The sequence below is a fragment of the Malaya genurostris genome, chromosome 2 (genome assembly GCF_030247185.1).
Source record: "Malaya genurostris strain Urasoe2022 chromosome 2, Malgen_1.1, whole genome shotgun sequence".
Classification (NCBI taxonomy): Eukaryota; Metazoa; Arthropoda; class Insecta; order Diptera; family Culicidae; genus Malaya; species Malaya genurostris.
The window spans coordinates 251,724,404-251,739,670 of record NC_080571.1 but is presented as its reverse complement, the minus strand read 5'-3'; positions in this window follow the sequence as shown (position 1 = coordinate 251,739,670).

The window sequence follows — 15,267 nt, the reverse complement described above, 5'->3', positions numbered from 1 at the left end:
AACATGTCACAATTATATTTTTTGGTTACCACTTAATTAGTATTTTCTAATCTATCCGTATTCGTATAATTTATCTACATTCATTTATGTACCCTACCAAAATGATACACTGATGTTGACTGAAACTGACATCTTAAATACGCGTCTGTAGTAAAGTGAAGTAAAGTAAAGTAAAGTAAAGTACTTTACTTTACTTTACTTTACTTTACTTTACTTTACTTTACTTTACTTTACTTTACTTTACTTTACTTTACTTTACTTTACTTTACTTTACTTTACTTTACTTTACTTTACTTTACTTTACTTTACTTTACTTTACTTTACTTTACTTTACTTTACTTTACTTTACTTTACTTTACTTTACTTTACTTTACTTTACTTTACTTTACTTTACTTTACTTTACTTTACTTTACTTTACTTTACTTTACTTTACTTTACTTTACTTTACTTTACTTTACTTTACTTTACTTTACTTTACTTTACTTTACTTTACTTTACTTTACTTTACTTTACTTTACTTTACTTTACTTTACTTTACTTTACTTTACTTTACTTTACTTTACTTTACTTTACTTTACTTTACTTTACTTTACTTTACTTTACTTTACTTTACTTTACTTTACTTTACTTTACTTTACTTTACTTTACTTTACTTTACTTTACTTTACTTTACTTTACTTTACTTTACTTTACTTTACTTTACTTTACTTTACTTTACTTTACTTTACTTTACTTTACTTTACTTTACTTTACTTTACTTTACTTTACTTTACTTTACTTTACTTTACTTTACTTTACTTTACTTTACTTTACTTTACTTTACTTTACTTTACTTTACTTTACTTTACTTTACTTTACTTTACTTTACTTTACTTTACTTTACTTTACTTTACTTTACTTTACTTTACTTTACTTTACTTTACTTTACTTTACTTTACTTTACTTTACTTTACTTTACTTTACTTTACTTTACTTTACTTTACTTTACTTTACTTTACTTTACTTTACTTTACTTTACTTTACTTTACTTTACTTTACTTTACTTTACTTTACTTTACTTTACTTTACTTTACTTTACTTTACTTTACTTTACTTTACTTTACTTTACTTTACTTTACTTTACTTTACTTTACTTTACTTTACTTTACTTTACTTTACTTTACTTTACTTTACTTTACTTTACTTTACTTTACTTTACTTTACTTTACTTTACTTTACTTTACTTTACTTTACTTTACTTTACTTTACTTTACTTTACTTTACTTTACTTTACTTTACTTTACTTTACTTTACTTTACTTTACTTTACTTTACTTTACTTTACTTTACTTTACTTTACTTTACTTTACTTTACTTTACTTTACTTTACTTTACTTTACTTTACTTTACTTTACTTTACTTTACTTTACTTACTTTACTTTACTTTACTTTACTTTACTTTACTTTACTTTACTTTACTTTACTTTACTAAAAATTCTCGGGTTCGGGTTGGGTGCGGGTAAAAGTTTTTATATTTTCGATAGGGTACGGGTTGGGTTCAACTTACCTGAACTTATCTAGTACTTATCCTTTTCTGAACGTTCTTTAAATTTAGAACTTGAAAATAATCACGACGAAATCCGCTATTTTGTAGCTACTAAATCTCCCCAAAGTAACAAAAAACGCTAAGGAAAATGTTGAGGTCTGGTAATTAACATGTGAAAAAAGTGTACAAAATTTGAGAAAAAAAGCAGAAGTAGTTTTTGAATGACGATGGACACGGTCTTCGAAAATCTTCTCTCGAGAAAAACGTGTTTAAAGTTTATTGTCTATAAAATCGAAGGAAACAAACTTTTTTTTTTCTAGGGGGCGCCTAGTGTCTAACACTTCCGAAAAATCATATGTGTTCTTTGTATTTTGTCATAAAAAACATTTCAAGACTCCATTTTTAAAATTCTCAAATCAATCGAAGCAGAACTCTTAAGTCTGTGCGTCGAGCTCAGAATTCAGAGCTTTGCAGAATGAGATAAGCATAAATAAAAGCCCATAACTTCCAAAGTTTCGTTCCAATAATCTTGAAAATATCACAGAATATTCTTGAAATGTTTTACTATAAGAAAATATAAAGAAAAAAACCTGTTTTAATCCACCTAGTGGTGTAATGATGCCTTTCTCATATCAATCAAACTATCATATATAATACTGTGGTATTCTTCAAAATTATTTTTCTTCGATTCTTAAAAGAATAATCGAAATAGATTTGTTTGACCGTCTACTGATAAAAACTATCAATTGGAAAAGATTTGAGGTCGATTTAGAAAACTTTTTACGGTCTTTCGCTCTGTTCAGTGATGGTATAAAATTTTTAACACACTTTACCCTATATTTCCGGATCCGGAAGTCGGATCCTGATGAAATTCAGGAATTACGTATGGGACCACAGGACCTTTCATTTAAACCTAAGTTTGTGAAAATCGGTCGTGCCATCTATGAGAAAAGTTAGAACGCATATTTTCATTTTTTTGCACATTTTACCCCATAAAGTTAGTGCAAAAAACGTTACATACACACATACGCACATACACACACACAAACACACACACAGACATTTTGCGTACTCAACGAACTGAGTCGAATGGTATATGACACTCGGCCCTCCGGACCTCGGTTCAAACGTCGGTTTTCATAGTGATTGCATAACCTTTCTATATGAGAAAGGCAAAAAATTGAAAAAATTATTTTCCATAGGCAAATGTTCGCGCGTTTTCGTATATTGTTTCTATCGCAAAGTAATGCTACTTGATGTTTGTGAAATGTAGACGCTTACCTCACGATTCTTATTTAAACTGAAATTAATATGCATAACTTTTGTAATATCAATGCATTCATACGTCAATCAATTTAATACATTAATATGTCAATAAACTTAAAATGAAATTATTCTATATGCTTTACAAAACCGTGCATGTTCACAACAGGTCGCAAATCCAGATTGAATAATTAATTCCTTGTATTTAATAAAACGTTCGTATCTCCTGCAATAATCCTGATAAAACCGTGTAATTTACGTGCATAAATTAAAGCAAAACAATATTTTCCTCTGGTTGGAACAAATAATTACACATCATAATCTGTTAACCATCGTACTGATAATACTTTTTATGTTGATGTAATCCTGTTTTTTTTTCGAGCCTTCCAATTCGAACATCAGCTAAAATAATCACTACGTATGTCGATGCCCTTCTCAATGTTGGAGGGGAAATCGTCACGTTGATTGTAACAAATACTCTTAATAGCCAGATTTGTAGAAGTATGCGGTTGAATCTCCGTACCTTTATCTCATCTGAACCAGTGTCTCGATTCGAAATAAACAATCTCAGCATTAAGAAAAAAACTCTCATTCGACCCAATCCCCGGTACCACTCGATTTAGTACCTATTTTCACCTGTTCAATTGAGCATTGCGTATGTAACTTTGGTTTCTGAGGCATAAAACTTATTCGGAGGCAGTTGAGCTGTGGGTCACAGAGAATATAAATTATTTCCACGGCTTTCTGATTGTCAAATACCAGCTTTTGAAAACATTCAGTTTGTCACTTCAGGTATACATGGAAGCAGAGAAATGGTAGCGTTACAATAAACGGTGCTCTGTGCTGTTGCTCCCGCCTTAGGTGCAACTAAAGCCTTTAAAACTGAATTGGGCGATAAAGATTTTGCCGAAAAAAATGCAACATTTTCTTTTGCGTAGGGGAGACTGGAGTTCGTTGACTGGAGTGACAAATACGTCGAGTGTCTTTTAGGAAAAGGCAATTAAGCGCAGTGGCGACATCTTTCGTGATTTTGATGGGTTATTGGGTCGCCCCCAGTACCCATAACTTTATCCTTGATGGTCCAAGCAATAGGGCAGACCTCACGATATCCTGTAGATGAAGGCCTCACAAATTTTTTTCATGGTGAGTGCGCTAATTGATTCGAAGAAGCGTGAAGGTCGTAAACACCGATCCACCCAAATTTTGATAGATTCTTTGAATTGAAGCAACATCGGAGAAGGAGAAAAATTAAAGTCAGCCAGAGCCGTAAAACTGTTCACTGAAGGTAACGAACCTAAGTCTAAACATATTAAATTGTAAAGAGTGGATTTTAGTTTTATGCACATAAATAATACAGAATGATATACACTAACTTTTTTAAAATTAATTAACAATTTCCATCCATGCATTAGATGCGTTACACTTATTTCACCAAATTCGGTCAACTTATCGCGACTGTTTCTTTGATTTATAACATGGAAAACAACATTTTCATATTTGCTCAACGATTGCAGCGAAAACCTTTTATGATAAAGTTTAACCAGAACGAGTACAGCCAGGCGCGGCAACTAGGGTGGGAAAAGAACTTCTTGCCCCTCCAAAAATTTGTTGGAGTGGCCATGGCCCCCAATATTTTAGCAACTGGAATAAATATTTTAAAATTTGCTTGAAATGTCTTATGATATAACACTTTTTTCTGTTATCCCCGTAATTCGTCTCCGTAATTGTTCATATTTCTCAACTTGGTTACTACAATTTTCAAACAAGTTTACTACAATGTGAAATTTGCTATACTTTACCACTTTCGAGTATCGCTTATTACTGTCAGTGATGGCATTTCACTAGAGTGATACACCAGTGCGTAAATTTCATTCCTACACAGCGGATACATTTGGTGTGCTCCAAACAAAGAGGAAAGCGCACTTCTGTCCACTAGACAGACTTTGAGTGTGTGCTTGTGTTGAAAGAAGCGGGTGTGAGAGAACCACACTCTTTTCGCATGAATCGCTCTCACGTGCTCTCGCCTAAATACATGATCACTGGCGCGTGATGGTGAGCGAACACTTCTGTGAACTTCAATTATTAGAGAGTAGATCTGGGCTTGCTATGAAAAACTTGCAAGGAAAAACGAAAATTCAACGATAATTTTTTTTTAAAGGGCAGATTTTGCGTGCCCCACGCTTCTTCTACGCTAGCCATACACCAGAGTGATCACCGGCGTGTACACCTCTGTGAAATCTGTGAAAGTATCTGCATCCACCTCAGAGAATTTGATAGCACTTTGGTGCGATTCAGTGCTAGAGGAAAAGAGAAAATAAAAACACGCACTCATGATGCGTGCACACTTTATGCAACAGTGGTGTATATATGTAAAAGAGAAGATCTCTTGTTGAAGTTATCAGTGCGAGGGGAGAAATTTTGCTTGCTCTTTGTCACACAGAGAATATGGATATCTCTGATTACAGGAATAGTAAGGAAAATGTTTGTGATCGTGTCAAAATATTCGAAAGAGAAACTAAATTTGTTTACTTGGTTGCTTTTTATTTGGTCTAACCTCTTCGCTCCCTTTTTTAAAAATGTTTTATATCACTAGATTTCCGTTTGAGCTGTTAGTAGAATATTGTCACTAATAGTACTGTTGTTGTACCGTTTATTTTTTTTATTCAATATTATAATATAATTTTTAGGCACACTGCTTAAGCTCTAAGATGCCAAGGGTATTTACTAATCTTAATTATGACTAACTTAAAACTAGAATAGTATCATTATGTAATGTAGTAACGGGGTAGTGGATTCTCGACAATTCAGCTTTCTGCAGGCGAGGTGAGTTGTATATTGGATGAGGGTCTTCCAAATGGCGAATATCCATGTTGGCCGTTGTACCGTTTAATTCCACTATGTCACGTCATTACACTCGCACAAAGTCATTATTTTCATAGTCACTATTTTCACGAAAGTGTATGAAACGTTATAATACAGATACGTATTTCGGAATGTTATTTCGGGAAAATAGTGACTGTGAAAATCGTGACTTTGTGAGAGTGTAATGACGTGACATAGTAGAATTAAACGGTACAACAACAGTACTATTAGTGATGTATTATGTACTATTATGTAATATTTCATGGAACTGGCCGCCCAGAGTGCAGCAGATCAGAAAATGTCTGGATATTACATATTTTCAAAATAATGTAAATTTTTGGAAATCACGAAAAAACTTTTTTTTATATTTTTAATCAAAACTTTACGAAAGAGCGCTGAGTTTTCAATAAAAAGATGCTAAACAATTTTTTTCTAAGGAGTGTAACGATAAGTAGTTAGCAACATTCAAACAGTTATTACTCTGCAAAGGCTTAATTTTCTACAGCGTGTTTTGCGATGATATGTTTGTTTACCTGTCAATAACAGCTGCGCAATCGATTGGTTTCGGTACGGTTTATCGTTTGAATGATGAGTCGAATTGATCCGGAAACGCGAAAGAAACTACTTTTCGATGCGCTCCTTATATGCTAGCGTTCTCGAGATACAGCGGTTTGAAAAAAAATTCTGAATTTTTTTCAAGTTTTGTAAGATTTAACTTGTTAACATGGAAACAAATTTTCTTGAAACAGTAGATAAACTGTTAAGGAAAGCTGGTATTCATTCGATGATACGTTTTTTTTCTAATATTAGAATGTATATGTTGAATGTGTATGGTTGCTACTTCGTTACTGATCGGGATTAGCTGAAATTGTACAGGGAGTTCCTAGATGATTCGACCTGGGACTGGTAAATCATCCTTCAATGTACATCTTCTGGTAATCCCAGAATTCATTGATCAGTACCGGCGCCGGCCAGGCCCGAACGTAGATCGTCTAAGGATTGGGAAGGTATGTTAGTCCAACACTTGTTGTTACTAGAGGCCGTATATACTACTGCGCACTGTGTCCCAAGTGTCACGGGAGAAGGATATTTGTTAGTAAAAAATTTAGTATTGGTATTATCTGCGCGCGACTCTGTATGTTCCGGTTTCAAGATGCTCGGATGCACCACTAAATTCACTGACTTCCCGAGTGAACGTTTCAACAACATCCTATATTGAAGTCCCGGGAAGTGTTGATTCACAGCTCTTATTTAAGGAAACTGAAGAAAAATTTGCAATACTATCGCGTAAAGAATAAAAACTTCCCTCACTAATAGTACTGTTGTTGTACCGTTTAATTCCACTATGTCACGTCATTACAATCTCACAAAGTCACTATTTTCACAGTCACTATTTTCACAAAAGTGTATCAAACCTTTTAATACAGATACGTATTTCGGAATGTTATTTACATCCTTCTTCAGTGTATCGGTTTTATAAGTTTTATAACCGATACACTGAAGAAGCATGTAAATAACATTCCGAAGTACGTATCTGTATTATAACGTTTGATACAGATTTCACGCGCGTCTTGATTCTTTATTATTTCCGCTTTATTATTTTAATTATTTATAAAAATTGTTAATTGGTTATATTGGTTGATCTGGGCAGCCGGCTATCGAGAAAAATATTAATTTATTGTTTGAAATATTAATATCAAGTGTTTTTTTACTATATATTCAATATACCGATATATGTAATCTCAGTTATTAACTTTGTAATATCAACGGATTTGCGCAATAGCTGATTTTTATCTTTCAATTAATAATCTTGAAAGATAATCAATAAGATGGAAGAAGAAAACATTCCAAATATAACTTTTCTCCGATTCTAGACGGAAATTGATAGGTGGAATGAAGAGATAATTTAGTAAAATAGAGTAATCAGAAGTGAATTATTTCAATCAGTTAGATATTGAAAATATCTAATAACTGAAAGGAAAAAGAAACTCCTGCATTTGTCGCCCTTTACGACATGGAAGCAGGAACCCAGTGGATCTATTCTTGGTTCATTTTTTTCCGCCGGATTCCACACGGCATCTAGGCTGGTACTGCCCGGAGAGAGCTAATAGGTACTATCAATCTCCTAGTGGACCCCAGCCCCTCCAATTTTGACACTATTTTTGCAAGAGAAAAAACAACAACAAACCGATCCAGCAAACTGAACGAATATTTCCATATAATAAACAGCCCTCATTAGAAGTCATATATTCGCTCTTAACAAAGAAGTTAGTTTTGATTCGGGAAAAATCGATGTGTTTTTTCATAAATACGTTTATTTCTTAAGGCAGGTTACATTAGTTTTTCTTCAGCATAACTTTTACATAGAATTCTTATCCTAATATAATTCTAATATAGTCGCAACGATTTGAGTTCAAAACATATTCCTGTTATATTTTAAATATCATATTAGGTATTTAGTATTTTTACCTTTTTTTATATACATAAAAAATAGGTATAGAATTCGCTCAAACTTTCGAAAAATTTTCCGAGGCCCGGAGGGCCGAATGTCATATACCAATCGATTCAGCTCGACGAACTGAGTAAATGTCTGTGTGTGTGTGTGTATGTGTGTGTGTCTGTATGTGTGTTGTCAACTAAGAGGTCGAGATCTCAGAGATGGCTGGACCGATTTTGATCAAAATAGTCGCAAATGAAAAGTCTCCCCGTCACCCAGAACGCTATTGAATGGTTTTGAGATCAGATGTTTACTTTTTGAGTTATACGAAGTTTTATGTCAAAATTTTCAGTTTTTTGACAGTATCTGTCACATTTGACCTTGAAAACAGAATATGTTTCCAGACTTAGATTTCGCTCGGTAATACCTATCCAACAAGCCATAGATTGTTAAAATCCGTCCATTTTTAACGGAGATATCGATATTTTTGTGTAAGCCTTATTCCAGTAGAAGGAATTTTGAGCGCTGTATGAAAAAGCAATGCTTGGGAGCAATGTGAAACACGATTTTTTATACTGTTACATATAATTGTGTCTAGAACCAAAAAGACTGTGTACAGCATCCTTTTTTATGACAATTTGCCTCGGACCAATTTTAGCACGGTTCATTTTTGGCAACATAATCTTTCGAATATGGCATATGTAAGCCAGATGATACCAGCATTATCGAGTTGGAAGTAATTCCACAATTATATTGATTTAAACTATTAACAGCAATAAATGCTGGAAGATCATGACTTCCATATACCATACGACTCAGTTCGTCGAGATCAGCAAATGCGTGTGTGACAAATAATTTCACTCAATTTTCTCGGAGATGATTAAACCGTTTTCTACAAACTCAGATTCATATGAAAAGACGTATACTCCCAAACAAGGTTCTTGAATTACGTTTGGATCCGACTTCTGATTGCGGAACCACAGGATGATATGTGAAACGAAATTAAAATAATGCAATTAATTTTTCTCGTAGATGGCTGAACCGATCTAAGATTCAAATGAAATCTAAGAATCATCTATGATTCAAATGAGAGGTCTTAAAATCCTATAAAACCTCTTTCTTTTTAGTCAGATCCGACTTCTGGTTTAGAAAATGCAGGGTGATTAGTATAAAAATGTCCATTTCACATAAATTAATCAGGTTTATCGGGTTTGCAGATTTGGATAGTCGATTACCAAATAAATTTATTTCAGTTTGAGCGGTATTCGTTTTTGGATTCGGAATGTACCCCCAAATTTTAATTCGCACTACAATTTCTCAAAGATGTCTACACACTCCTCAGGTGAATTTAACTGATTTCGGCTACACCGATTTTAGAATTCCGGTTCCAGTATCGAATCGATTCTCAAAGCTCAATCATTTTCTCAAAAAAGACCAAATCGAACTTCGAAAACAAATATTACAAGACTTAAGGTCCCATACAAAATCGGTGAATTTTATCCGATTCTGGAATTACAGATGATGAGTTTATAAATTTCATGTAAATTGTTTGGCGTAATAATTTATGGCCATTCGAATCATTTGGGCTATGCTAATTCCTGAATACCGGCTCTGGAAGTACCATAAATTATGACGAAAACCTCTAAAGTGGAACTTACTTCGACATCTCATGGAATGTTCAATCGATTGTCACACGCTAAGATTGAAATTCGATATGTTTTGCAGTTTCGGCATTACAGGGGTATGATTGATTAGAATCTCAATTTGCCGTTTTAAACGACGATAATTAAAATAATGTCATGAGAACTAAAACACCTTAAAATATCCATGCAAAAACACATGCGTATTGATAAAAAAAGGTATCATCTCACTGCTAGGTGGATTAATCACGTTTTTTAAATTAAATTTACTCAAGAATATTAATGAAACCAAACGATTAACTGCTATAAATTATAAAATAAGCTGTTATTTATATAGATTTTTTTGATAATTTCATATACTATTTCATGTTGGCTTGTATTAGTACAACGTTTCTATTCAAAAGCTATTTATTGAACTAATGAACGCAGTTGGAATATGAATTCAGCAGATCAACAAAAAAAATTCAGTGAAGGTACGACAAGGGTTGAACAATTTCCACTCTTAACTGTACTGCCTATGTCACGAACAGCCGAGAAAATAAAGAAAACATTTAAGGGGCGGGTAGGGTCTAACACTATTGAAAAATCATTTATTATTTTCTTTCTATTTTCTGATAGTAAAATATATCAAGAATATTCTATGAAATTTTCAAGCCTATCGGAACAAAACTCAGCAACTTATGGGCTTTTATCTTTGCATATCTCATACTGCGAAGAAGCGAGAGCTCGGCACGCAGGCCCAAGATTTCTGCTTCGATTGACTTAAAAACTTGATAAAACATTCTTGAAATGTTTCATTATAACAAATTAGAAAAGAAAAAAATTGATTTTTTGGAAATGGTAGACCCTACGAGCTCCCTTGAGTAATAAATTGTTTCCATTGATTTTATAGACAGAAAACCCTTCTTAATCCATCTAGTGGTGTGATAATGCCTTTCTGTTTCTTCAAAACAGTCTCATAAAAATATTTTTTATCTTTTTATTAAATTATTTGTGAAACTAATTTGGGCTCATTTTTTACACCAATTGATTCAGATTGAAACGAGTAGTTCGCAAAAGCATTCTTCACTGTTTATATCACATACATAGTAGGCATCATTTTTCCAACCAAGCGCTTGACATTTGCGTTACCTATTTGTATGAGAAGAGTGATGCTAATCTAAAAACCCTTCTTAATCCACCTAGTGGTGTGATAATGCCTTTCTCTTCTTTCATAACAGTCTCATGAAAATATATTTCATACTTTTATTAAAAAATTTCGGATACTAATTTTGACATCAATTGATTCAGATTGATTCGAGTAGTTCATAAAAGCATGCTTCAGTGTTTATGTCACATACTCGGTATCGTTTTTCCAATCAAGCGCTTGGCATTTATGTAGCCTATTTATATGAGAAGAGTGATGCTGATCTAAAAAACGTGCTCAATCCACCTATCAGTGAGATGATACCTTTTTTTATCAATCCGCATGTGTTTTTTTCATGAATATTCTTCGGTTTTCATGACATTATTTTAATGACCGTCGTTTTAAGCTGCAATTTGACATTTTAATCACTCATTACTCTATCTAAAAAGGTTACAATCGATTAAACTTTTCATGATATGTCGAAGTGAGTTCCACTTTAGAATTTACGGTAATTTAAGGTACTTCCAGAGCCGGTATTCAGGAACCAGCATAAACCAAACCAATTCGTATGGCCATATGAAGAATAAATTGCAATAGTTTTGAGTCCAACTTTCAAGCTTTTCGGGATTATCATCTTCTATATCGGTTTGAATTTTGAAAATTCATCCTCCTGTAATTCCAGAATCGGAAGTCAGCATTGAATAAAATTAATTAATTTTGTGTGGGACTATAAGTTTATTTTAATTTGAATTTTTTTTCTGAAATTCGATTTGGCTTTATTTGAGAAATCGATTGAGCTTTGAGAAACGATTCGATACTGGAGCCGGAATTCGAAAATCGGTGTAGCCGAAGTCAGACAAATTCACCTGATTAGTTTACATTTGTTTCAATATGTTTAAAAATCAGTATAGACATCTTTGAGAAATCGTAGTACGAGTTAAATTGTTGGGTGCCTTCCGAATCGAAAACTGAATACCACTAAAACTGAAATAAGTGTATTTGGTTGTCGACTATTCAAATCAGCAAATCTTAGATGATTCTTAGATATCATTTGAATCTTAGATCGGTTCAGCCATCTACGAGGAAAATAAGTTACACAATTTTAATTTCGTTTCACACATCATCCTGTAGTTCCGGAACCAGAAGTCGGATCCAAACATAATTCAGGAACCTTGTTTAGGAGCATACGAATTTTCATATGAATCTGAGTTTGTAGAAAACGGTTGAGTCATCTTCGAAAATAAGGTAAAAAATTGAGTGAAATTATTTGTCACATACGCATTTGCTGATCTCGACGAACTGATTCAAATGGTATATGGGTGTTTTCTTCTTCTAGCATGTATTGCTGTAAGCAGTTTAAATCAATATAATTATGAAATTGTTCAGAATTCGGAAGTACTGCCATCTTTCCAATATGTCATATTCGAACGATTATGTTGCCAAAAACGAAACGTGCTAAAATTGGTCCGAGGCAAAATGTCATGAAAAATAATGCTGTTCACAGTCTTTTTGGTACTTAGAAACTATTGTATGTAACAGTATAAAAAATCGTGTTTTACGTTGCTCCCAAGCCTTTCTTTGCCATACAGCGCTCAGAACTTCTACTGCTGGAATATGGGGGAAAAGTTGCTTACACAAAAAATTCGATATCTCCGTTAAAAATGGACGGATTTTAACAATCTATGGCTTGTTGGATAGCTTTTACCGTGCGAAATCTAAGTCTGAAAACATATTCTGTTTTCAAGGTCAATTGTAACAGATACTGTCAAAAAACTAAAAAATTTTGACATAAAACTTCGTATAACTCAAAAAGTAAACATCCGATCTCAAAACCATTCAATAGCGTTTTGGGTGACGGGGAGACCTTTCATTTGCGACTGGTTTGATCAAAATCGGTCCAGCCATCTCTGAGATCTCGACCTCTTAGTTGACAACACACATACAGACACACACACATACACACACACACACACACACAGACATTTGCTCAGTTCGTCGAGCTGAATCGATTGGTATATGACATTCGGCCTCCGGGCCTCGGAAAATTTTTCGAAAGTTTGAGCAAATTCTATACCTATTTTTTATATATATAAAAAAAGGTAAAAACCCAAACCCAGGTAGTCCACTTAGTGGAATTTTCATATATCTTGAAAAATCACCATAGGGGGAGGTACATGAAATTTCCGAAATCGAAAAAAAAAATTTGTTGCCAAAAGTCTTAGAATTGCATGAAACGTCGAGATTTAGTGTCATCTCGAAAAAAAAGTCCGTGTCCTTTGTCATTCAAAAACTAATGTACCAATTTTTTTCGAATTTTGCACACACTTTCTACATATAAAAAACCAGGCCCCAACGTTTTCCTTTTCGTTGTTTGTTACTTTTAAAAAGGTTTTACAGCTACAAAATGGCGGCTTTTTTTCGTGAAAAATCGTAGTTTTTATTTTAAACAACAATCAAAAATTTAAAAAATTGGAAAAAAAATCAAACTTTTACTCTATCTCTTCACGGACTTATTGCTCAATATTTTTTCACGAAAAAATTACAAAATGTTGTTCGAATGATGCTTTATATCATGCAAAACAATTTAATAAAATTTATTGAACGAGAATTCAAAAAAAAAATTCAAAATGATTATTTTTCTCATCGTTTAGACCCTAAACACCCCTTAAACTTCTCAGAGATACAGAAACTTTCACAAACTCAACCTAAAAAAGGCCAAGAGGTCGCAAAAATTGCGAGTAAACTTTATCCGGATCCATTTTTCCGTTCTGGCAATACAGGAATAAGCTTAATCAAAGTCTCATACCGTCATGAAAAGCGACGGTGCAAAATACGGATAATTTAGGCTCAAAACGGCTTCAAATTATAGTTCGTTTTAGTTGCTGGTCAAACGAACCATTGTCTGCATTATTGGTTCCAGAAATACCGGAAGTAGGGATCAAGAAATTTATAAACGGAATTCACTTAAACTTAGGCTCAAACGGAAACTTTTATGGACTCATAAGTTGCTATTTAATTTGGTCCGCATTCGACTTGCGGTTTCGGAAGTACAGTGTGAAGTGTTGCTAAAATTTTGAACCGTCGTTCAGAGCGACGATGCATAAAACAGGAAGTTCATTCGAATTTTGCTTAAAACTGTTTCTATTTGAAAAATTTGTACAAGTTTATGCCCAAAAAAATTTTCTAGTGTTTTTTTTTAAAGAATCGCTTAGTAATGTTTGTGAAGATATAAGTAGTATGAGAAAAGCATCATCACAACACGAGGTGGATTAAAACAGGTCTTATATGTTACTTCCTTTAAGAGAGCCAGCCTATTTCGTGCGGTCAAATTTTAAGTGGAGCGTTCTTTGTACGTTGCATCGACAACGACTTTCAAATTAGGCCTAATCAAATTGGGAACTTATTCGTTTTCATTCCGTAATACCCATTGCCTCATTAGTGTGCCTCATCTAACGAGTCAGGATACAGACAAGTCCTGGAACCAATCTGTCTCATAGAGTTAGAGTTCATAATAAAAATCAAACCGATTTTTGCTACAAATTTCTTTCAAAACTTATCAAACGTCGTTTTTTAATTTACAAGCGACTTGATATCCATTGGTAAATTCATGGTGTGGCAAGTGGGAATGTTCCGGATGCTGAAGAAATAAAATTCTCACCAGTGTAATCGAAGAAAACGGTTTGGTTCTTGAATATGCTAATCGATTTCACTGGAAGGCCCACTCCGCCCAAGTGCTACTCGCAGCCCTCACTGGATTCCTTTGTGTAAATGAACGGTAGCATAAACCCATTTCAACATCTTGTAGCAATTTGTAAGTAATTCACAGTATCCATCAGACTAGAAACGAAAGACAAATAGGATAAGTTTGTGTTTGGCAAATAACTTCAATTAATTACATATCTCCGCTTTCCTCGCCAACTGGAAATTCAATCTCAAGTCTCACGAGGACCCACAAATGTTGATTATTGGAGCGAACCGAGAGGCGACTTGCGTGTGCTGCGTTACGTTGGTTCCACATCATAAGCGTATGTATGTTGGTTCGGGAACTTGTTGTAGAAGTTAGTGCTTCTATGTTTGTGCTGCTTTTTGACACTACCGATCAACTGTAACTGAGTGTCTTTATCTTAGCGTTGTGTCAGTTCTGTTTTCCTCCAGGGTAACGAACAAGTTTCGGCTTTTTCCTGGCCGTAAAATAAAGTTTGAAGACCAATACGTTGTGTCAAGAGAATCTTTACCAACGGAAATGTTACAACACTATGTAATAGTTACGAAGTTCCTCGCCAACAGATTTGTCTCTGGAGGGAATAAGTTTCAGTATATTCCAGATTTACTTCTGTGCCCGGGCGGGTAGCGAATGATTAACTGTCCCGGAAGTGTTCATAATTGATTCTAGGAAATTTCTTCTTTTCTTCGG